The 24,498-nt window shown below is 45.2% G+C and overlaps 1 protein-coding gene and 1 long non-coding RNA gene across 5 annotated transcripts in view; one reads left to right on the forward strand and one right to left on the reverse strand.

Annotated features, from left to right (window-relative positions):
- LOC146820914 (uncharacterized) overlaps positions 1-18,670 on the reverse strand; it is a 305,904-nt gene extending 287,234 nt beyond the window's left edge. For all 4 annotated transcript variants that reach the window (XM_085609316.1, XM_085609314.1, XM_085609313.1 and 1 more), the window contains exon 1: positions 18,598-18,670. The gene's annotated coding sequence lies outside the window, so the exon portion shown is untranslated. The remainder of the gene's footprint in view (positions 1-18,597) is intronic.
- A 927-nt stretch (positions 18,671-19,597) lies between these two features.
- LOC146820915 (uncharacterized) lies at positions 19,598-21,399 on the forward strand. The gene is made up of 2 exons (XR_014962642.1): positions 19,598-19,720; positions 20,000-21,399. It is a non-coding gene; the product is annotated as an uncharacterized LOC146820915 (long non-coding RNA).
- The last annotated feature ends 3,099 nt before the right edge of the window (positions 21,400-24,498 follow it).

The following is a 24,498-nucleotide window of genomic DNA, read 5'->3' on the forward strand; positions in this document are numbered from 1 at the left end:
ATCACAGGGTGACACATTGGCGCTTGCTGCCCGGGTGGCAGCAGCACTACAACAGGGACACCCGCATCAGTTGATTTCTCATACAGCCCAGGACAGAACCAAGCCCAGAGCTCCGGAGTCATTGTTCACAGCCTCACGCAGGACTATCATACGTCAGGCCAGCCCAATCCACTTACGCATACAGGGAGGGACAACAACGCTACATGGCCCAGATTTTCATTGTAGTGATCTGCTGCTCTTAGGTCTAGTTGTCAGTATGCCACAGCCACTCCCTGACATCTGGCTTACACCCACACCACACCCATCAAGCACAGGCATCACAGGACACGTGACCCTGCCAATAAAAAGGACCGGGCGCACATGTTCCTTGCGATTTCCATTTCAGACTTGGTGCACCGGATGCACTGCGGCTGGCACAGGCACACTGCCACGGGACAGTGACTTTCAGTGTACTGAGGTAGGGGCACTGTAAGTTCTGAGCGGGTGTGCAGCCTGCGGTGATGTCCTGTCCCGGTGATATGGACAGGTCAGGTTTTGTGTGCCCTGCTGGACCGCAGTGTAGGCCTGATCCATCGACCAGCGGGGGCCTACCGCCATGTGGCGTGGCCTCACTGGTCACAGAGTTAGTGGCACCACAAGGGCTGAGCGGGTGTGCAACCTGCAATGATGGCGGGTGGTCTGGTATGTCCTCTGCCAAGGTAAAATCAAGATGCAGCACCAAATGTGAGACCTGGTGGTCTGCGGAGCAGGGCTGCATGATGCGGAGGGTACCCTCTTCACGGGAAGGTGAGCAGTGAGGCCTGGGTGCGCAGGGGCGGGCAGTCACCTCTGGGTGGAGGGAGTGGATGGGATGCAGCAGCCTGGGTGTGCAGCGGTGGGCAGACACCTCTGGGCATTGTAAGTGGATGGGGTGCAGCAGCCTGGATGCACAAAGGCAGAACAGCCATTTAGGCATGCCCAGTCATATGTACTCTACTATTACTGATTCTGTACTATGTTTCAGATGAGTGAGCTTGTGGGCTCCACTATGTCCCGGCACATGGTTGGAGACACACCGGTGACAGAAAGGTGAGCTGTGATGGTTTTGTCCATAGTGTGGGCACTCACTGTCCCTCTCCATCTCTTCCATTCTCTCCCTCACACTCTTTCTCTCTCTCTATCTCTCTCTCTTACACTGTTTCTCTCTTTTTCTCTCTCTTCCTCTCTCTCACTCTTCTTCTGTTTCTCTCTTCCTCTTTCTCACACTGTTTCTCTTTCTCTCTTTTCCTCTCCCTTACTGTTTCTCTCTCTTCCTCTGTCTCTCACTCTCTCTTTCTCTTTCTCTGTCTTCCACTCACTCTTTCTTTCTTTCTCTCTCTCTCTTCCTCTCTCTCTCTTTCTCTCTCTTACTCTCTCTCTCTCTCGCTCTCTCTCTCTCTCTCTCCTTTGATGGACACATGACGCATGATTTTTCTCTAGCAGGCCTGCGATGATGCATGGCCATCCTGCAATCAACACTCACCCTGAATTGTGAGCTTGGCTTGACCGCATGTACGCAACGGCTGAGGAGGTTGCTTCGGCACGTGGTGGACCCTCTTATACAAACGCCGGTGATGGAAGGTGAGCAGAGAGGCTTGTTTCCGCAGCAGTGGGCAGTCACCTCTGGGTGGTGGGAGTATATAGTGTGCCGCAGCCTGGGTGCACAAGAGCGGGCAGACACCTCCGAGCAGTGGGAGTGGATGGGGTGCAGCAGCCTGGGTGCACAAAAGCGGCCAGACACCTCTAGGCAGTGTGAGTGGATGGGGTGCAGCAGTCTGGGTGCGCAGGAATTGGCAGTCACCTCTAGGAGGCAAGAGTCGATGTGGTGCAGCAGTCTGGGTGCGCAGGGGCCAAACAGAGAACTACGCATGTGCAGTTGTATGTACTCTGCCATTACTGATTCTATACTATGTTTCAGAGGACTAAACTTGAGGGCTGCACTATGTCCTGGCACGTGGTTGGAGACACATGGAGGCAGAAAGGTGACCTGTGAGGATTTTCTCCACAGTGTCAACACTCAATCTCCCTCTCCATCTCTTCCTTTCTGTCACTCACACTCTTTCTCTCTTTCTCTGTCTCTTCCTCTCACTCTCATTCTTTCTTTCTCTCTCTCTTCTTCTCTGTCTCACTCTTTCTCTCTCTTCCTCGCTCTCACCCTGTTTATCTCTTTTTCTCACTTCCTTGTATCGCACTCTTTCTCTCTTTCTCTCTCTTCCTCTCAATCTCATTCTTTCTCTCTTTCTCTGTCTTCCTCTCTCACTCTTTCTTTCTCTCTCTTCATCTCTCTCACTCGTTCTCTCTCTCTCCTTTGATGGACACATGACGCACAATCTTATTTTTCTTTTTGTCTCGCAGGCTGTGATTCACAAATTGTTAAGGGATGACACGCCATGCCTATATCTACTTTTATTTTGTTGTTTTGTTTAAATAAAATGTTTTATATGTAAATCCATAGATGACTGAGATTCTTATTTGTCCAACCTCACATGCATGTTCTTAATTCCAATTGTGCGACATCACCCAATTTGATACATTCCAGATTTCCTATGGTTGCTCTCACATTTGTTTGCCGGGGGTGGCGGTGAGGGGGGATGGTGGACAAGGGGCTGGTGGAAGGGGGTGTCGGACCAGTGTTGGGTGTCCGAGCTGCATGATCATTGGCTCCATTGCATCTGTTGTCATTCAGGTGTGGTTCTGGACTGGGCTCCCTATCATCTTTTAGGTTGTAGTCTAACTTTACACAAGCTCAGAGCAGGTGTAAACTTCCTACTACTAACACACCTTATCACCTGTTTTGTACTCTCTTCGACGCTCTTGCTGGTGGTTGAAAAATTTGCGAAGTGATGTATTCGCTGCTTTTTGCACGGGTACTCCTACTCTACATCTCATTCGCAATATTTGTCGGGGTCATCCATGATGCTTTTTGAGGCTGCTATTGCTGGTAAACTAGTGATATGGGCTGTTTGCTCCAGCTTGCGAATGGTGTTCTAAAGTCATCACCGTTTTGGTTGTGATAAAGTGCCGTTAACTCGGCGATGTGTCCTTCAGAATATACCCCTCGGTGTTTGAAAGACTTAAGAAGTACTCGAGTGGCTGGCTGAGAACTGCGCAAAAATTCAACGGGAAGAGGGCCGCATTGGCCCCCCTCCCGTGGCCAATTCAGGCCCGAGGACCCCATCCCCCGGGGCCTGGCCTCAACATTGGGGACCTTGGGGGGAGCCCCAATGCCCCCACAGTCCCGCCAGTTCCCCGCATCCTGCGCGTGCAACCATTCCTTTTCCACACGGGGAGCTGTTGACATGCAGCTCCCCATGTGGAAAAGTAATCAGCTATGAATTTTGGAAGCGAGAGCAGGCTTCCCTGCTCTCGCTTCCAAAATCCAGAAAATAGCAGTGTCCCGGGGGTGGGCACCCCAGGACACTGCAGGAGCCGGCCTTGGGGGGTGGCGGTCCCCAGGGCCATCACGGGCTCCAGGAGGAGGTCCGCACAACCCCTCCCAACATGAGTGAAGCCCCGGGGAGGTGGTAGTCCCCGGGGCTGCAGGGGCCCCAGAGGGCCCCGGTATTATTTTTTAAGAAATTCCCCCGGGACCTAGCCCACCCAGGGGCCTCATTAAAATAAAACGCGGGAACCCGCGCTTCATTGTTTTTTAAACAATTTCGTCGGAATTCACGACTCCAGCGCGTATTGCGCCGAATTTATTTTAAAAAAAAAATGCTTTTTTGGGCCCTGGGGGTCCTTCTGGGACCCCTGAGCAGGGCTAGGGGGTCAGGGTATTTCTACCCTGCCCCCTTCTCTTGTTTTATATCTTTGTTTCTCTGTTTTCTGGTGACTCGCTTCTACTGAGTCACAAGATGGCTGCCAACACTTCCTGGTTTGGAGTGTTGGCAGCCAATTAGAATGAAACTCGTGGTCGTGGCAGCCAATTAGAATGAAGCTCGTGGTTGAAAGGGTTTGCGACTCCACCGCTGCCCTAGATATCGAAACTTTTATTTTTTTAATTTCTCAGCAACTACTGAACGGATTTACACCTTTTAAAAAATAAAAGGTCCCTTTCTGAACCAAGCACTACCTTTTTGCCAAATGTGGGGTAATTCGGTTCAGCAGTTTCGGCTGTAGCCTTGCCCAAAGTTTCCTGTGGGAAATTGATTTTTTGACTCTTATTTTTTGAATTTCTTAAAAACTACTGAACGGATTTACCCCATTTAAAAAAAAATAAAAGGTCGCTTCCTGAACCAAGCTCTACCTTTTTGCCAAATTTGGGGCAATTCCGTTCAGCAGTTCGGGCTGTAGCCCGTCTCAAACTTTCCTATGGAAATTAACATAGAGAAAATGCGTTTTGGGACCCCCCTTTTTTCTCAGGCCCCGCTTGATGAATCACCCCCAAACTTTCAGGATCGGAGCTGACCTGGATAGACTTTGTTGGGAGAATTTAGCGAAGATTCGTCAAACGACGCCAAAGTTATTAGCAAATCAAAAAATGCTTTTCCTATGGAAACTAGGTTCTAACTATAACTACCTACTGGCAACCGCCAGTAGGATATATATATATATATATATATATATATATATATATATATATATATATATATTTATATATTCACTGAAGAAACCATAGGTTTCAGGGGCGTTATAGTTAGCTGGACATTTCACTCGTACAAAACCATTGAAATTCCCCTGTTATAGTTAGTTCAGCTAACTATAACTCGCGTGCCCGCAATTCACTGCTGATGACGTCACATATTACATCACTCATGACATGGTCAGTGACATCACTCATGACATCACTGATGACATCTCAAATGACATCACTGATGACATCATCCAGTGAATATGTGTTTTTCTGAAAATTACATATGTTTTATATGTATATCTCAAGGTCGATGGAAGAATAAATGGGTATATAAGTGTCTAAATGGATGATTTGTTTTTGAAAAATTGATTGTATAACTGACTGATTAAGTGTATCTTAGTGAATACATGGCTTAGTGAGTAATGTTTAAATATGTAAATATCTGTATCAGTCTCTCACTTTGTGTATAAGTGGCTGCATGGGTTGGTGAGCAGCTACATGAGTGTCTATATAGGTTATTAGTTGGTTTTTTGAGTATCAGTATGAGTGTGTGAGTGTCTGTATGGCTCGGTGGGGAGTATTACGTAGTGCATAGGTGCATGAATGAGTGACTCACTGTTTGTATGTGTTGAAGACAGCATGTGTGCAGGACTGTATGGGTGGATGAGTGTGTGCATGGGTGTGTTAGTGAGTGAATGACTGTCTCACTAGTGTCTTTATGAGTAACTACATATGTTTTAAACTAGTATATGTGACTATTGGTGAGTATATGTGAGAGTGAGAGATTGGAAGAGTTCCTTTATGAATAAGTATGTGTTTCTATAAGTGATTGTTTAAAAGACTAAGTATGTGTAAGTTTCTGTAGAAGTAAGTGTGGTGGTGTGTGTATAACTGTATATGCAAGTAAATGGATGTTTGATTCTTTATTAGCATGAGTGACTATGTGTGTGAGTAACTCTATGGATGAGTGGCGTTGTGTAACAGGATGTATAGGTGTATGAGTACATATGATGAGTGAGTACATGTATGAGTGACTGTATAGGACTGTTGGTGAATGAGTGGATATGTATGTGGATCTTAGAATTACTGAATAGGTTGTTGTAACTGGTATTGGTATGTCCATTGTTTGGAAATTTTAGTTTCTATTTTTGAATGTGTGTATCAAAGGTTATATTGGGGGGAGAGGAGGTCTGCCACTCTATCACAAGGATGATGTCATCAGTGATGTCATCAGTGATGACATTTGAGATGTCATCAGTGATGTCATGAGTGATGTCACTGACCATGTCATGAGTGATGTAATATGTGACGTCATCAGCAGTGCATTGCGGGCACGCGAGTTATAGTTAGCTGAACTAACTATAACGGGGGAATTTCAATGGTTTTGAACGAGTGAAAAGTCCAGCTAACTATAACGCCCCTGAAACCTATGGTTTTTTCAGTGAATTTCTAAGGTTTTTTAAATGCTAATTTCTAACTATGCCTACAGAGATAGGACATGTGAAGAAAGAAGAAAAAACGCACAGAAAGAAAAAAAAGAAATGCAGAAAGAAGCAACAGAAGTCCTCAAAGACGAAGAAAAGTGCAGGAAGAAGGATAACGTGCAAAAAGAACAAACAGAAGAGCAGAAAGAAGCCTTGTTGCAAAATCATCCTGTACCCTTAACTTTTTCAGACGGATACTGGTGGTAACTGAGTCTGACTAACCAGTCCTAGAGCCAGTGCTATGTTAAAAGACACTCAGAATACAGTGAAAACACCTACATACACTAGGGAACACTATGCGTTGGGGTCCCCCTGTGATTAGCATGACCTCCTCTGTAAGCCCCTAGTATATAATAGGGCAGGGGATTAAACTACCTCTTAAAACGCGCCACAGGGCGTGTTTGCACACGTCACCTCAGGCCCCGTCCCCTCCCTTCACCACTGTGTAAACGCGCCCTGTGGCCGTTCTAAGTTGAGAGATTAAGTCCCCTTGAATCCTAAGGGTCCCTAGGGTCAAACTAGCCCACTAGGTACCTCCAGTAAGTGCCACAGAGCTGCGTTGCATAGAGCTGTAAAAAGGGGCGTGGCCTCAGAACACCTGTCTGCAACGCAGCTCCCTGGCGCATACTGGAGATACCTGTTGGGCTAGTTGGCCCCAGGGACCCTCAGTATTGAAGGGGAATTAATTCCCCAACTTACAACTGGCCAGGGGGCGCGTTTGCAGAGTGCTGCAAGGAGGGGGTGTGGCCTCCGGCACGATGCCGGTCTTTTATTTATTTTTTATTTTTTTTAAGAAGGAGGCCTGTGTGGCTCCCCCTTCTTTTTCTAATTTATTGGCCCTGGGGACCCCATCCCCCAGGGAATGCAACCTAATTTTTTTTGTTGAAAAAAATAAATTTGGAAGGGGGCCGCATGGCCCCCCTCCCAAGGCCTTAATCGGCCCCGGGGACCCCAACCCCTGGGTCATGGGCTTTTTTTTGTATTATTCTTTAGGAGGGGGGGCTGCATTGCCCCCCTCCTCAGGCCACTTATGGCCCGGGGACCACATCCCCCGGGCCGTCCTTTGTTTTTTATTATTTTTTTTAAAAATATATTTATAGAAACACCTACGACATGCTGGACAAACCGTATGTACCTATCACCATGACGATTTGCGTGATATTCATTAAAGGCGACTATGCATACAATGAATCCACGTGGAATGTATTTACACCGCTAGTGAAGCTCTGACGTGTCTGACGCCCTACCGTGCCTAATCCCGGCGCCCCCGCCGGTTGGTACTCTCCAAGTAGACACCCTTGTCGTTTATTTATACAAACATGGGTAGCTATTGACGGGCACATTTAATACACACACACACCAAGCCATTCAAAGGGGATTCGACAAAAATTAGACCAAACTATGCAGGAAACCCCCCTCACGGTTAATAAAACACACATCCACCACCGGATGTGTAATACTTTTTATTTTACTCTCTGGAAAGGAGATGAACCTCACTTGAGAGTCACAGCGTGCTCCTGGCTGAGCCCAATGCTGTGTTACACCCACCAGTGCCCGCCGAGTGCCACACACCTCTGTGTTGTATTCCACCAGCTAGTGCGTATGATATGACACTCTCTAGCCCATATGTACTGTAACACCACCCCGTGAATATGTCATACCACACTTGCCTTCACACGGGTTATATTGCCCCATCTAACGTGCCTTCCTCGATGCCTATGTTATAACGCACAGCGCTATGCCATACATATTACAATCTGGGATCCATATCTTTGTCACAGCACATATGCAACGTTACACTCCCCAGCACATATTTTATATTACAACTTTAGAGACTAGTTAGGTTACACAACACTGCCCTGTGCATATTACACTCCAAGGTGCATATCGCATAGCACGCGCTAGTACCTGTGCTATCTCACGCTCTCCAATGAATCTGTCATTGCGCAAAATGTATTGCATATTATATTTCACGCCCCAGTTCATCTTGTATCACACTTTTTGGTGCATAGTTTATACTATATACTATATCTAGTTTTCATTTTCAATCGTGCTCTCAGGACTGTGTCCTATATAACACTGCGTCCACCTACCCTTTTCACGGGCATTACATTTTGTGATGGGGGTGGAGGGTCAGGGGGTGTTTCTGCCAAGTGAGCCCGGAGTCACAGTCACAAACGTCCTCTTCTTCCTGAATAAAAGTGAGATTATGCTGCATACTTGTTCATATTTGAAGTAGTTCGCACAGACACACATTTTAAAAACAACAAAGTTCCTAATACCCACCTTCTCTGAACAGTTAGCTTGCTGCCTCATCCACCTCCTCCCTATCCTCTGTTGTCTGAATCCATGGACTAGCCTCCTCCCTCCTGCCATGCATGGTCTGGTGTGCTGCCACTGCCCTCCATTTAGCATGATGTACCAGTCCACTCCTCCTGCCCTCCATTGCCCAATTCTATGGCCCATCATTGACCTCCTGCTTAGCCTCTGTGCTTAGCTTGCTGCCCCTATTCTCCTTCCCCCTGCCTTCCGATGTCTTAGAGCATGCCCCTGCTCCATCCTTTTTGCCCACCATGTTCCATGGACCTGCCACTCCTATCTACTCTGAGTGTTCTGTTGAGCTGCCACTCCCCTCCCACCTGCCTAGCATTGTCAGATGACTGTAACCTGTCCCTGCCACCTCCACCCTGCCTGTCCACATGCCATGCCCCTATCCCCTACCTCCTGTCCTCCATGGTCCATTTTACTGCCACACCCTTCTGCCCTCCCTGGTCTGTTGTGCTGCAACTGCTCCTCCTGCCTGACCCGCGCGGTCTTTTGTGAGGCCCCTTCCCCTGAACTCTCTTGTCTGTGCCCAGGTCCTGACCCTCCCTTCTATCCTCCATGGTCCTTTGTGCATGCCCCTGCACCCTCCTTCTTGCCCATCATAGCCATTATGCTGCCACTAACCCTCCCGCTTGCCATGCATGGTCTTCTGTGCTGCCATGGCCCCTCCCACCATCCCGGTGTGGTCAGCTAGCTGCCCCTGACCCCCTCCCACCTTCCCTCCATGGTCTGTGTGTATGCCATCATAGTCTCACTGTTGCTCTTCATGGTGTGTCTTGTTTCTAGTGCCCATCCTGCCTGACCTCCATGGTCATCTTGCTGCTCCAGCCCTGCCCCCTTGAGGGATGAGCCCTGGGGGACGCCGCAGATGATGTCGGTGGCTTCTGACCGGAAAGGTGGGAGGCGGACGCTCTGGGTTCTGCCGGAGAGGAAGGACGTGGTCCCGTCAAGGGCCTTCTCTTGGATTCCGGCTTCTTGGAGGCGTGTTTTTAGGGTGCGGTGGCAGACTGTGTCCAATGCGGCTGACAGGTCCAGGAGGATGAGGGCTGATGTTTCGCCGTTGTCCAGTTGGCGTCTGATGTCGTCTGTGGCGGCGATGAGGGCTGTATCGGTGTTGTGGTTTCGTCTGAATCCGGATTGGGACGGGTCCAGGATGATGTTGTCTTCGATGTGGCGGGTCAGTTGAATGTTGACAATTTTCTCGATGACCTTTGCCGGGAACGGGAGCAGGGAGATGGGTTGGAAGTTCTTGAGGTCCTTGGGGTCTGCCTTGGGCTTTTTGAGGAGGGCGTTGATTTCGGCGTGCTTCCAGCTTTCCGGAAATGTCGCTTTTTCGAAGGAGATGTTGATGACCTTCCGTAGTTGGGGTTCGATGGCCACATCTGCTTTGTTGAATACGTGGTGTGGGCATGGGTCTGACGGAGATCCTGAGTGGATGGAGTTCATGATTTTGCGTGTCTCATCGCCGTTGGTGTTGGCCCAGGAGGTCAGGCGGTTGGCGCTGTTGGTGATTGCGGGGGGGGTGGAGTCGTGCATCGTAGGAGCGGTCATGGAGTTGAAGCTGTCGTGGATGTCAGTGATCTTGCGGTGGAAGAAGATGGCCAGTGAGTCGCACAGTTCTTGTGAGGGTGGGATGTCGTTGGCGCTGGCGTCGGGATTGGAGAGTTCTTTCACGATGCGGAAGAGCTCTTTGCTGTCGTGTGCATTGTTATCCAGGCGGTCTTTGAAGGACGATCTCTTGGCTAGTCTGATGAGGTGGTGATGTCTGCGGGTGGCGTTCTTGTGGGCTGCGTGATTTTCTGGCGTTCGTTTGTGGAGCCATTTCTTCTTCAGCTTACGGCAGGCGCGTTTGGAGGTCAGGAGGTCGTCGGTGAACCAATAGGCTCTCCTGCTGGTGTGGCTGTTGGATGGTCTCTTGAGTGGGACGAGGGTGTTGGCGCAGTCGTCGATCCACTGTCTGAGGTTGCGGGCTGCGGCGTCAGGGCAGGTGGGGTTGATAGGTGGGTTCTGGGCGAGGGTGGTGGTCAGCTGGTCTTCGGTGACTTTGTTCCAGCAGCGGCGCGGCAGCTGTTGGGTGCGATGGTGCGTGGTTGGATTTTTGAAGTGGATGCAGCGGTGGTCAGTCCAGTGGGGTTCGGAGGTGTGGTCGAAGGCGATGTGGGTGCTTGTGGAGAAGACAGCATGTGGCCTGCGGCATGGGTGGGTGCGGTGACGAGTTGTTTGAGGCCGAGGTTGGCGAGGTTTTCGATCAGAGTGGCGGAGTTGGCGTCTTTGTTGTTTTCGAGGTGGAAATTCAGGTCCCCGAGGAGGATGTAGTCTGTGGAGGCGAGTGCGTGGGTGCTGGCGAGGTAGGCGATGGAGTCGCTGAACTGAGCCCGGGGTCCGGGGGGGGTCTGTAGATGAGTGTTCCTCTGAGGGTGGTGTTGGGGTCGGTGTGGATCCGAAAATGCAGGTGTTCGGCGGTGTTGAGGGTGTCGTCTGCGTGGGTGGTGACCTTGAGGGTGGACTTGTAGACAATGGCTATTCCTCCTCCGATTCCATTGGCGCGGTCCCTGCGGGTGATCTTGTAGCCGTCCGGGATGGCTATGGCGATGTCGGGTGCCGAGGAGTCGCTCCACCAGATCTCGGTGAGGAAGGCCACGTCTGGGGCGGAGGTGTCGAGCAGGTCCCAGAGCTCGACGGCGTGTTTGCGTGCGGAGCGGGTATTGAGCAGGATGCAGCGGAGGTGGTTGGGTCCAGTTCTAGGAGGTTTGGTGGGTCTGTCGCAGGTGAAGCTGCAGGTGCGGCAGGAGAAGGGTCCGTGGGTCCGTTTCAGGGCGGCCTGGAAGCAGGTGTTGTGTCAGCCGGTGTTGAGTGCGTGGAGGGAGTTGGCGTCGTATCTGAGTCTGGCGTTGTGGCGAGCGTGGGGTCCAGGGGTTCTGGCGCTGGGCGTGGTCCAGGTGCACACGGGCTTGCCTTAGGCGTGCAAGCGGCACGCCAGCGGCGCGACCGCTGCGCGTGGCCGCGCGGCGGCCTCCATCAAGAAGGGGGCGAGGGAGGGAGGCGCAGCTGGGAGGGGGAGCGAGTGGCAAATCAGGCGCGGGGGCGGGGCCGCAGGGGAGGCAGCGGCGGGAGCGGGAAGCACGAAACGGCAGGAGAAAAAGCAGGAATCACAGAGGCAGCAAGGGGGTCGCTGACGTGGTGGGGGAGCGACCTGGCCTGTGAACAAGGTCGAGGGTCGCTCCCTTAGTGCGCAGCGGCCTCCCTTAAGAAGGGGCGAGGGAGGGAGGCGCAGCTGGGAGGGGGAGCGAGTGGCAAATCAGGCGCGGGGGCGGGGCCGCAGGGGAGGCAGCGGAGGGAGCGGGAAGCACGAAACAGCGGGATAAAAAGCAGGAATCACAGAGGCGGCAAGGGGGTCGCTGACACGGTGGGAGAGCGACCTGGCCAGTGAACAGGGTCGAGGGTCGCTCCCTTAGTGCGCAGCGGCCTCTTGTGTGATGTAACCAATGCTCCTGTAAAGCACTCCAATACCTGACACGTCTGCACTATATAAAACTGCAAATACACAAAAAATAGGTGTTTTGCACACTTCTGTCATTGGGCTACATGTGGGTGATATTTGTGCTGCATTTGGGCTCTTTTGTCTCTGGTGGCCATCTTGAGAGATTTATTTGTTATGAAGTTTCCTAATTTCTTCATTTACTGCGCGAGGGTTGCTGTGAAAGGTGCTTCTAGGGCAAGAAATAAGTGGTATTCCTCCAAATGTCGGGTTGCTAAGGGGGAACTCATTTCCGCAGTGAAAAGCAAGGATCCAGGCAATATCAGACTTGCGAGGAAACTTTACAAAAAAGTTGTAGCTGAGGCTAAGGAGGCTCATGAATACAGTTTTTGGCGGGATCTAGTGGAGGCAAGTACCAGGAAAGATTCCAAGGGGTTTTGGGATCTGCTGAGAGCCAGGGACAAACCTCTTGATCTTCAGTTTACCTGTAATATCCCTGGTGATGTCTGGTTTGCCCACTTTTCCAAACTGTATTCTGTTCCATGGGGGGCACCCCATCTTAGTATGGGTCTTCTTGCCAGTTTTCCAGCCGAGATTTCATTTAACGACTGCCCCTTCAGCACTGAGGAAGTTGAAAGGGCAATCAGTTGTATTGTATCCAATAAGGCTGCAGGTCCTGATGGAATTCCGGGTGACCTGTTGAAGAAATATCCATCACTGTGGAGTAGACTAATTGCCTCACTCTTGAATGAGGCTCTGCTGGGAGGTTCTCTCCCTGACTCATGGAGGGGCGCTGAGGTCGTCCCTATTTTTAAGAAAGGCTGCCGGGACGACCCAGCCAACTATCGCCCTATTAGTCTGCTTGACTCAACACAAAAGGTCGCGGGCAAAGTGGTTCTAGGCAGGATCTTGCAGTGGGCTGAAGAAAATCAGGTTCTGTCAGATTTCCAGGCAGGTTTTAGAACAGGGATAGGCACCATCGAGCAGACATTTCTCCTTCTAACGATATATTGGAAAGTTGTTGTGCTGGGTGGGGGCAGCTTGTATTTAGTCTTTATAGACTTGCGAACTGCCTTCAACCTGGTCCCACGAGCCCAATTGTGGAATGTCCTCGATAGGTTGGGCTTACCCCCTTATTTGTTGGCTTTGCTCATAAAGTTTCATGAAAGCAACTTTGCTCAGATTAGATGGGGTACCCAGGGGGAAAAAACATCTCGTATTCCCGTAGATAGGGGCGTCCGCCAGGGGTGTGTGCTTGCCTCCACTCTGTTTTCTCTCTATGTTAATGGAGTGGTGGAGCATCTGCTTCAGCACCCGTCAGATGCACCATCCCTGGCTGGCAGGAAAGTTCCTACGCTCCTATTTGCGGATGATACCCTCCTAATTTCAAAATCACCAGCAGGTATCCAAAAGTTGCTTTCTAGTTTCAAGGCCTTCTGTGACATCAAGGGCCTGTCCATAAATATAAGCAAGACCAAATTCCTTGTTCTTAACCCCCCCAGGAAATCTGTTGTCCCTCCTACTTTAGACTCTGTTCCACTCGAAAAAGTCAAAGAATTTGACTACCTAGGCATTCGACTCTGTGACAATATGAGTTGGAAGGCGCACCACCAAAAGGTGTTTCTGACCCATAAGAGGGTTGCAGGGGCCCTGCTCAAAGAACAACGTGCCTCATCCTTAAAACCTATTGGGGCACTACTAGACATTTACAGGGCAAGGGTGGTGAGTGCAGCATTGTATGGCGCGGAATTGTGGGGCATACAGAGAGTTGACATCTTAACTCACCTCGAAAACAACTTCTACAAAGATCTTATGAAGTTACCCCACAGTACCCCTACAATCCCCCTCTTGCTAGATGCAGGCACACGCCCAATTTGCGAGCAAGCTAGGCTACGCCCCCTTTTATAATGGGCCAGGATATGGAACGTCCCTGAACTGAGTAGCTATGCAGATGCCCTAAGCGAACTCTTATCCCTATCAGGCTGGCATAAGGTAACCTGGCTCAGGGAGGTTAAGCGACTTCTTTATGAGTTGGGTTTAGGAGACGCTTGGGTCAACAGAACAGCACCTTCAAAACAAATGCTAAAGAAGGCTTATTGGTTTTGGGTGGATAACGAGAGATTGTGCAACCCTAAACATTGTAAATCTGTTGCCCAGTTCCTGCTAGTTAAGGAGCTCCCCTTTAGAGAACCTTATCTGGTCTCAATCCATAACTCGGGCGACATAGCATTGTACTTTAAATTTAGGGTGGGTGTACTTCCCTTAGGATTGTTAACTTCCACCTGGAAACCTCCATTTCAAACTATACCATATTGCCCCTTCTGTGACTCAAGGGTTGAGTCCATAGCTCATCTGTTGTTTGAGTGCCATGCTTATGCTGTGCCTAGGTTGAGATGGTTGAAGCCCCTATGTAGGAGTCTGGGCACAAGATCACATTTGGAAGCCTTACGCATATTGCGCTCAGATGCCCGTCCCTTTTTTGCCTGCTGTATGGCTAAATTTCTGGGCTGGGCTTGGAGGATAAGAACTGCAAAGAAACAGTTGATACAGTAATGTGCTTCGGCCTGTATTGGCTCTTATAATTTGGCTACCATTTTACTTTTTTTAAAAATGCCACTGTTGATTCTGTAGCCTTTTATACTGTGCTTTGTTAAACTGTTCTTTTTTTTCTTTTTTCTCTATTGATGTAATGTATTGCTTTTATGATATGTTTTTATAGCGAAATAAAGCTTCAATCAATCAATCATTTACTGCAGTCTACTCAGTAGGAAATGCTTTCAGTTTTTTACTTTGATTCCATTCAGAAGGTATTCAGATATGTCACACATTTGCCATAAATTCTGAATGTTAGCACTCTAGTTGCTCATTAGATCACTGTAGTAAAGCTACTGCTCACCACGGAAGTCTGCTGCTGGTATTACAAGTGCATGTTTCAGTCTGCATATCAGAATTTTTTAATGAAATAGAAGAGGATTTGAGAAGTCACTCAAAATGTGCCCTAATTTTTCTTTCTTTAGCACTAATCATAAATTCTATGGCAAAATGAACCCCCTCATTTTGTTCCTTTTTAAATTAAATGTTTTAAGTGTTACCAGTTTATTCCAATCAAGATGGCTTCAGGTGTGCCATACTTTTGTCATAAGAAAGACAGTAAGCGCTCTAGTTGTTCTTAAGAACACTCTGGGACATTCTGTCATTGGGCTATACTTGGGCTATATCTGGGTGATATTTGGGCTACATTTGGGCTCTTTTGTCTCTGGTGGCCATCTTGGGAGATTTATTTGTTATGAAGTTTCCTAATTTCCTCATTTACTGTAGTCTCCTCAGTAGGAAATACTTTCAGTTTTTTACTTTGGTTCCATCATGAGGGCATTCAGATGTGTCTCACATTTCCGATAAATTCTGAATGTTAGCACTCTAGTTGCTCATTAGATCACTGTAGTAAAGCTACTGCTCACCAGGGAAGTCTGCTGCTGGTATTCAAAGTGCATGTTTCAGTCTGCATGTCAGAATTGTTTTATGAAATAGAAGAGGATTTGAGAAGTCAAAATGTGCTCTAATTTTTCTTTCTGCAGCACTAATCATAATTTCTATGGCAAAATGAACCCCCTCATTTTGTTCCTTTTTAAATTAAAAGTTTTAAGAGTTACCACTTTATTCCAATCAAGATGGCTTCAGGTGTGCAATACGTTTGTCATAAGTAGGACTGTTAGCGCTCTAGTTGTTCTTTAGAACACTCTGGGAAGCTGCAGTAGAACACAAAGGAATCAGCTGACAGTCTCTGCCCTTGTTGGATGTACATGTTTTAATGAGAATGTCAGACTTCATTCTCACATGACTGAGAAAGATAATGTGAATTTACAGAAAATATGCTCTCAGTTTAGCTTATAGATCACCTTCCAAACCTGTGGGAAAAGCATGAGAAAATAGTTCCCTCTCAAACATGATTCATGATATCACAGCAGAAGGATTTTTCACATGGTAATATCACCTTAGAACACACCACAATTCCTAAAATGTGTATGGTACCATCAACAAATGATTTATAATGTAATTAAAGTCTTAAAACCTTCTATTAACTGCAATGCTTTTTAACGAGGTGCTATCATGTATATTGGTCCCAAGATGGCTGCCAACACTTCTTGGATGAAGTACTGACAGCCTATCAGATCTCACGATGAGATGTGTGGTTAGGCTCCGCCCAGATATATCTATCTTTTTAACTCTAATTTTCTCAGGAACTACTGAACGGATTTACACCATTTAAGCAAAAGGCACAAGTCTGAACTGAGAACTACCTCTTTGCCAAATTTGGTGTAATTCCGTTCAGCAGTTTGGGCTGTAGCTGCGTCAACAGGTCCTATGGGAAAATGCATGGGAAAACGTGTTTTGGGACCCCCCTTTTTTCTCGGTCCCCGCTTGACGAATCACCATGAAATTTTCAGGATAGGAGCGGAACGGAGCTGGCCAAAAGTTTGGAAAATTTCGCGAAGATTCGTCAATCGGCACCAACGTTATTCCAAATAGAATGTTGCGGATTTCCTATGGAAAATAGGTCCTATCTATAACTACCTACTGGCGACTGCCAGTAGGTAATATATATATATATATTCCTATAGCAACTGCAGTACTTTGTAAGTACTAGTGTGCTTCTCCGTAAACATTACAAAAAATATATAGAAAAATATAATTACATTTCACTACCTATTACCACATTAATAAATTGGTAAAAGGTAGGGAAAAACAATAAAACCTACTACTTACCTTACCTACATCTAAGGCCCTAAGCCAGAACGCAGCCAAATTAAGGCAAAAACTACCTGGCTGTCTTTTATGTTTGGTAAACACAGCCATTAGCCAATCAGATACTGCCTTATCATAAGCATGTATCGCAGTATACTGCTAAGTTACCGTGGTATACCGCAGCACAATATATAACTAAGTATTTTCATTTTTACATCTTAAAACTACTTTAACTATTCACATATACTACTAAAAATTACTATTTACACCCTATAACATATATATTCCTGCCTCATTGCGTCTACATCCATTCACCCACTTTCACTCTACATCTGTTTAAACTATCCCTCTCTACTCTATGACACTCCACACTATGCCACCCCAATCTACACCACTCCCCTGTATGCTATTCAAGTGTATGCCACTCCATTTTTTGTCACTCCACTATATGTCTCTACACCCTCTTCGCTACTCCACTTTACTCCACTGTACGGTATTACACTCCACGCAACTCAGTTCTACGACACTCCACTCCATGCCACTACACTCTACGCTATTCCACTTGACGCCTCATATACTCAATGTGGTTTGACTTATAACTGAATAAAATCACCTCTTCAGATTAAACAGAATAAAATTACCACCTAGTGATTGGATACATTAGGACTTTCTAATATATGTTCCTTTTTTCATCTACTTCAGCTATCAGTCCAAGCAAAATCACGTACAGTGTATCATTATAACATGATGAACCTAGCACTTTCATTAATAGAGTCCCATCATTGTGTAGCACGACTCCAGGTAACACCACAGACCCCATCACACCTAGTACCTCCAGATCTTGACCCTGATTCACAACGATAAAACTATCACACCAGAACACACAATGTACTCCATAATAACTACAGACCTCTACATAATGTATCATCTTTCTACTATGTACAACTGAACAAAAACCAACATACTATGACCCCACCACATCTAACGTCTCTCTACAAGGCCTGGCTGAAATTTAAATTATGCTGAATTAATTGAAGTAACTTTGGTAATTCCACTTTACTATTTGAAGTGGAATTACAGATAATCATACAATTATATCTGCTTGCATATTTAAGAGTAATTTGAAGGAAAAAATAGTACTACAAGAGAAAATAGTGCTCTTCTCACCTAAATCTGTGTAAGCTTGGGCAATTGTCAGGTATTTCCACAAAACTTACGCTAGAATGGAATTACATGAGTTATGCTCTCCCCTGCTCTGTACAAAACTCATCATACAATCTGCGTAGTCTCCCCGTGAACAGAGCAAACACTGCTAACCACATTCCCTAAAAATATTGTATTGTACCGGATAGTTACACCTATTGGGACACAAAGAAAATCCACAACATCATACAACAGCCCACCAGAGTGACAGACATTGCAATAGATGGAGAAATATTAAATAAGTACTCCACAACATTTTTCCTAGACAAAGAATCATTCATTATTTATCCAACACAGCACACTACACAAAGCCGCAAAAGCTGGCACAACTCACTATTCATTTTTTCTCTTTTTTGTTCAATTCATTTTTATTCAATCCGTTTTCACATCCTTTTTAAAAAAAAGTTTGAGAGCATAGGGTGAATTTCATGCCATGATTTATTTTCAAAAGCCCAATGCATTTCGGGAATAACACTCCCTTCGTCAGGGACATCTAGAAATACAAACAACGTATTTCATTTAATACCAACAAGATGTCGCGGTCATTTTACAAAGCACATATAAAAAAAAAACCATAATAAATTTCCATGTGAAACACTCAAAGTTGGTGACTATTACATTCCTGAGTTTTACAGTCATTAATGTTCTGACAATATTCATTTATGCTAAATAGCTCTGTGTTACAAAAACTAAGTACACCCCTTAACTGTGTTACAAATGATACTGATCATTGACAGAAGTAAACAACCGTCTGTGAGATTTCATTTGCTTACCATGGCATGCTGGCAAAACAGTGACTTCGTGTTTCCTTTTCATAGCGTGCCATCGCGCGCCTATAACGATTCGTTGCAAACGTATTCTGCTTTCCTTAACTGGGTGTTTTATATCTATCGCCGCTCTTAGTAATGACCTACAGGTGGTTAGTTCTGTCTATTAATGACGTGAACCCTCGTTCGTTAAAGCTGCAGAACGAATGTGCTGCATGATTAAACAGGAGCTACTCAATCTCCCAGAATGCACTACCATGAATGATTGTTCACCTGGTGGATTACCATTACTGCTATTTACTTTCCCAGCAGTGGATATTAGAACATGGTAAACCCACTGTATTGAAAGGACGCGCTCTGTCTAGAGTACGTCTCACAGGTCAAGATGTGAATACATATATGCCACAAATTGTCCTGAAATGACTACAAATCAAAAAATCGGTAAATTATACTCCAAGCATGGGGTACTTTCCACAGGTCAAGACGTGAATACATACGCCACAAATTATCCTGAAATGACTACGAATCAAAAAATCGGTTAACCGGTTAATCGATTTTTTGATTCGTAGTCATTTCAGGACAATTTGTGGCATATGTATTCACGTCTTGACCTGTGAGACGTACCCCATGCTTGGAATATAATTTACCGATTTTTTGATTCGTAGGCATTTCAGGAGAATTTGTGGCATATGTATTCACATCTTGACCTGTGAGACGTACTCTAGACAGAGCGTGTCATTTTAATACAGTGGGTTTACCATGTTCTAATGTCCACTGCTGGGAAAGTAAATAGCAATAATGGTAATCCACCAGGTGAACAATCATTCATGGTAGTGCATTCTGGGAGATTGAGTAGCTCCTGTTTAATCATGCAGCACACTCGTTCTGCAGCTTTAACTAACGAGGGTTCACGTCATTAATAGACAGAACCAACCACCTGTAGGTCATTACTAAGAGCGGTGATAGATATAAAACACCCAGTTAAGGAAAGCAGAATACGTTTGCAACGAAACGGAAAAGTCGCGCGATGGCACGCTATGAAAAGGAAACATGAAGTCACTGGTTTTAGATGGTTGGGGTTGAACGGGAAACGTTCATCTGATATTTTAAGATTTGCCAGCATGCCATGGTAAGCAAATGAAATCTCACAGACAGTTGTTTACTTCTGTCAATGATCAGTACCATTTGTAACACAGTTAAGGGGTGTACTTAGTTTTTGTAACATGGAGCTATTTAGCATAAATGAATATTGTCAGAACATTAATGACTGTAAAACGCAGGAATGTAATAGTCACCAACTTTGAGTGTTTCACATTGAGATTTTGTAAAAAATTTTTTTATATGTGCTCTGTAAAATGACCGCGACATCTTGTTGGTATTAAATTAAATATGTTGTTTGTATTTCTAGATGCCCCTGACGAAGGGAGTGTTATTCCCAAAATGCATGGGCTTTTGAAAATAAATCATGGCATGAAATTCACCCTATGCTCTCAAACTTTTTTTGAAAATGGATGTCAAAACGGATTGAATAAAATTAATTAAACAAAAAAGAGAAAAAAATGAACGGATAAAACAGTGAAAAGCAATAAAAAGTACGTGAACTTAATTCATTGGATTCAAGCTACTACAGGGCTGTGCAACTTTGTGGAACCAATGTTGGTTCCCTTCGTGGTGTTGTTATGGTTGCAGCGCAACTGGACAAAGCGCGTAGAAAGTATTGCACACCAGAATTGTTTGAAAGATAAACTTGGTCGAAACTGTTGAAGAAAAAGGATCAAAATAGTGTGCATCTCACTCTCATTGAATTCATGTTATGAACATTTTTCGTCTCACATGAGATAGCACCCTTGGCAAACGTCGGATAAACATTAAGAAAAAGAAGACCAGAGAACGTGGGTTGCAAAGAGCAAGTTAAAAAAGATACTTGGAGCATGGGAAGGATTCTGTGTCATGCTTGGAATATAATTTACCGATTTTTTTTGATTCGTAGGCATTACAGGACAATTTGTGGCACGTGTATTCATGTCTTGACCTGTGAGATGTACACTAGACAGACCGCGTCCTTTTAATACAGTGGGTTTACCATGTTCTAATGTCCACTGCTGGGAAAGTAAATAGCAATAATGGTAATCTATCAGGTGAACAATCATTCATGGTAGTGCATTCTGGGAGATTGAGTAGCTCCTGTTTAATCATGCAGCATACTCGTTCTGCAGCTTTAACGAACGAGGGTTCACGTCATTGATAGACAGAACCAACCATCTGTAGGTCATTACTTAGAGCGGTTATAGATATAAAACACCTAGTTAAGGAAAGCAGAATACGTTTGTAACAAAACGGAATAGGCGTGCGATGGCACGCTATGAAAAGGAAACACAAAGTCACTGTTTTTAGATGGTTGTGGTTGAACGGGAAACGTTCATCTGATGTTTTAAGATTTACTAGCATGTCATGGTAAGCAAATGAAATCTCACAGACGGTTGTTTACTTCGGTCAATGATTAGTACCATTTGTAACACAGTTAAGGTGTGTCCTTAGTTTTTGTGACACAGAGCTATTTAGCCTAAATGAATATTGTCAGATCATTAATGACGGTAAAACTCAGGAATGTAATAGTCACCAACTTTGAGTGTTTCACATTGAGATTTATTATGTTTGTTTTTTATATATGTGCTTTGTAAAATGACCGCGACATCTTGTTAGTATTAAATGAAATATGTTGCTTGTATTTCTAGATGCCCCTGATGAAGGGAGTGTTATTCCCGAAATGCATTGGGCTTTTGAAAATAAATCATGGCATGAAATTCACCCTATGCTCTCGAGCTTGTTTTGAAAATGGATGTCAAAACGGAGTGAATAAAATGAATTGAACAAAAAAGAGAAAAAAATGAATGGATAAAACATTGAAAAGCAATATAAAAAGTACATGAACTTAATTCATTGGATTCAAGCTACTACAGGGCTGTGCAACTTTGTGGAACCAATGTTGGTTCCCTTCGTGGTGTAGTTATGGTTGCAGTGCAACGGGACGAAGCGCGTAGAAAGTATTGCATGCCAGAATTGTTTGAAAGATAAACTTGGTCGAAACTGTTGAAGAAAGAGGATCAAAATGGTGTGCATCTGACTCTTATTGAATTCACAACTCACTATTCCACATCCTATGACCCACTGAATAAATCCCAGTACCACTCATATGGCTGCCAACATTCTCAGTACTCATTACAGTTTTATTCTTAAAAAGAATCCTCTGGATAAACTACTAAAAGAGGAAAATAAACGATGCAAGGTGTTGGAAGGTGAGTGATAACAGGAGATGAAAAGATAAAAAAAACCTTCAAACAAATAACCTGTATCAAGTCACTACAGCATAAATTGTAGGAACATAAACCAAGTACAACCTAATATGAAATCAATGCAGCTGAAACAACACAAGTTACCTCATATTCAGTTCATGTAGGACCCATATTGGTGTTAGCTCTATGTGTACCTATGTTCATTAGGAATAAAATCTTACCCATTTTAATTATTGAGGCTGAATGATAGCTAACAGGATATGGGGTTTTCACTCTCCCACAAATGTGTCTGAAAATATGTATACCTGAATATTTTGAATGTCATCATACATGTTTATCTCCCTAACATATGACACAACTTTATTTAAACTGTTCAATTATATATAGGCACATGCATCAAGGTCAGATTTTGCAAGTCCTTAATTGCGATTATTAAGAAATCGCAATTAAGGACTCGCAAAATCCTATGCATGTAGGAATCGCTATAAAAATAGTGATTCCTATATATTCCTTATTTGTGACTCGCATATTGCAAGTCATAAATAAGGAATGGCTTCCCCTTCATTCCTATGGGCCCACGGGTCCATAGGAATGAATGGGAAATTGCAAGCGCAACTTGCGAGTACCAATAGGTACTCGCAAATTGCGAATGCAATTTGAAGGGTGCCAGGGGGCCTTAAAGGCCACCCTGCTCCACCCCCAACCTCAGCTTGTATGCTTACGTGGCACACACATATGCCCTAAGGGCATATGTGTGCGCCACATGCCACTTTGAAAAATGCCTTTTTGTGCATTTTTCAAGGTTTTAGCAAATTACTTGCAGTTGATGGTAATTACCGTTTCCTAAATGCGAAGTCGCATTTAGGAAGGGCTTTGATGCATCCCAAATAGGGAATCACAATTTTCGATTCCCTAAAAGCTTTCGCAATTTAGGTAATCGTAAAATTTGTGATTCCCTATATTGCGAATGGGTTTTGGGTTTGATGCATCGGAAATGGCATTTTACTGGCCGCAAACAGGCCAATTCTGCGAATTGCCCATTTGCAACCGGTAAAATGCTTGATGCATGTGCCAGATAGTGCCTGCACCTTGCATTCTATAGTAAGGTAAAAGAAAAACCTATAACTATTATGTGTCCATTCTGTGCGAAATGGGCAAAGATATAATTGCTGAACATGTGACTCACAGTCCACTATTCTTTTGGTAATAATCAACTGTCTGTCATCAAACGAACATCCTCATCTTGCTTCCTTCCTCACACATATCTCATATTTTTAGCAGTCCCTCCTGACTGTCCTATGAACTTATCACTCAATGAAGAGGAAGACCTCACTGCTGCTGCCTTTCTTTTAATGTGTTATCCCGGAAGTTCACCTGGGAACCGATAACCTCAGGGTCTACCCCTCAGCCAGCAGTAATTTGACTGAGGAAACAAGGTTGCTTCATGAAACTTATTTGTGGTCTGAAGAATCTGGGACCTCACTCAATAAGCCTGATAGAGGACCAGCGTGTCTTTGAAAATATACATTATTCCAGGAGCTACCTGTACAAAGGCTTCTGTCAGGGTTACCTGCATCAAGGTTGCAAGGCCTAGCCTCCAATCCTTCTCGGGTTAATTTTTGACTGTTCATGCTTCTCCATCAAATTCTCAAAAGCTTCATACTCTCCTACAAGTCAGCTGCATTTCCAGCATTTCAAGGATGACCTCACAGATGCTTCAGCTTTGGCTATCCCTGGACCATTCTGCACAACAGCACACATTTACTCCGGTAAAAACAGCTAAAATGATGGAAAAACTGATTTCCAAATCAGTAAACAAAAAATGCTGCTGGGAATACAATCTAGACACATGTTAGAGTGCAACGTTTGCTCTTTCAGTTGTAGGGGTGCATTATAATCATGGGAAGTTTGCACCTGCATATAATCCTTTATTGTGCTAACATTTGGCCTTCCGAACGTGTGACTGTAATAACATGTAAAGCAAGGTGTTAGGGATATTTTCGAGATAAGCATGAAGAAATCAACATTGTCACTGTATGTGTTTAATTGAAAACATTGATATTTAGAATGTATATGTGATGCTGGCATTTAGTCATGTATTTGATGTGCTTATGTAACATGTTAATTGCTGTGCTCAGCAATGATGTTTATTTTATATGTGTAACTTCATGAGGCCTTGTGCCATTTCTTATGTTGACCGATTTCTCTGTGCCCGAATTGCATTTTCCCTGGAAGCTCTCGCATTAGAGTCGCTAGTGAATTTCATGTGCATGGTGGAGAAATTCATCCTTGTTAGTTAGAGTAATGTCTTTATTGTAGAAATTAGGCTCGGGTAGGGGAGGATACATTAAATGGTGATACTGATGATGAGGAACGGTTGGGCTTTCTCATCGGAGTGAGCCTGGGAATCAAGGTCATCTAGTCAAGGCCTGGGAGCATCGCTGCCACATGGAAAGTTACCTACGAGAAAGTGGCTTGAGTGGATGGGGTGATGTCATATTGTAGCCTGGGATGTATTGAATTTAGGGACAGATTCTGGGACTTCTGCCTTGCTTTGAGAGAAAGTGCATCTTAGAACGAGCTCGGTACCTTTATGCTACCTGATCCATTCAAC

This window comes from Triturus cristatus, chromosome 6 (assembly GCF_964204655.1).
Source record: "Triturus cristatus chromosome 6, aTriCri1.1, whole genome shotgun sequence".
In the NCBI taxonomy this organism is placed as follows: Eukaryota; Metazoa; Chordata; class Amphibia; order Caudata; family Salamandridae; genus Triturus; species Triturus cristatus.